Here is a 1,250-nt window from a genome sequence, read left to right as displayed (position 1 = left end):
ACAGGCCGTACCGGTGTGCCGAAAGGCAAGCCGGCGGGGAAGACAACCAGCTTGGTTAAACAGGGGGATTCTGAAGGAAATCAGGGATAAAAAGAGAGTTTACCAACTATGGAAGAAAGGGCTGATTACTTACGAAGAATTCAGGAAGACAGCTAGATCATGCAGAAAGAAAATCAGGGATGCAAAAGCACAATTTGAAGTTAAATTGACCACTTCTGTTAGGGATAACAAAAAGTCCTTCTATAAATACATTAATAACAGAAGGAGGGGCAAAGAAAACCTCCATTCTTTGATGGACTTGGAGAGAAACATAGTTAATAGAGATGAAGAGAAGGCTGAGGTACTTAACACCTACTTTGCCTCAGTTTTTACCAGTAAGACAGGTGGCCTTCAAGGCAACTGGCCTCTGGAGCTGGTAGACAGCGATAGGAAACCAAATAGCCCCCTTGTATTCCGGGAGGAAATAGTTGGTGACTTACTGAATCATCTGGATCCTCACAAGTCTATGGGGCCAGATGGGATCCATCCTAGGGTAATGAGGGAGCTGGCAGAAGAGCTTGCCAAGCCACTCTCCATCGTCTTCCAACAGTCCTGGCTCACTGGGGAGGTCCCATATGATTGGAAGTTGGCAAATATCACCCCAATCCATAAGAAAGGATGCAAGGCCGACCCTAGTAACTACAGGCCTGTCAGCCTGACCTCAGTGCCTGGCAGAGTTATGGAGCAGATCATCCTGTGTGCAATCACACAGCAGCTACAGGATGGACAAGGGATCAGACCCAGCCAACATGGGTTTAGGAAGGGCAGATCCTGTTTGACCAACCTGATCTCCTTTTACAATCAGGTGACCCACCTGGTGGATGAGGGAAAGGCTGTGGATGTGGTCTATCTGGACTTCAGCAAAGCCTTTGACACCATCTCCCACAGCATATTCCTGGAAAAGCTGGCAGCCCATGGCTTGGACAGGGGCACTCTGTGCTGGGTCAGGAACTGGCTCAAGGGCCGGGCCCAGAGAGTGCTGGTGAACGGGGCTGCATCCAGCTGGCAGCCGGTCACCGGTGGTGTCCCCAAGGGATCAGTGCTGGGCCCAGTTCTTTTTAACATCTTTATCAATGATTTAGATGAGGGGATTGAGTCCATCATCAGCAAATTTGCAGATGACACCAAGCTGGGAGGGAGTGTCGACCTGCCGGAAGGCAGGAGGGCTCTGCAGAGGGATCTGGATAGACTGGAGAGATGGGCTGACTCCA

This window comes from Empidonax traillii, unplaced genomic scaffold (genome assembly GCF_003031625.1).
Source record: "Empidonax traillii isolate 1590-97213 ecotype Southwest subspecies unplaced genomic scaffold, ASM303162v1 scaffold396:size1303734, whole genome shotgun sequence".
NCBI classification, from domain to species: domain Eukaryota; kingdom Metazoa; phylum Chordata; class Aves; order Passeriformes; family Tyrannidae; genus Empidonax; species Empidonax traillii.
This window is presented reverse-complemented; position numbering follows the sequence as displayed.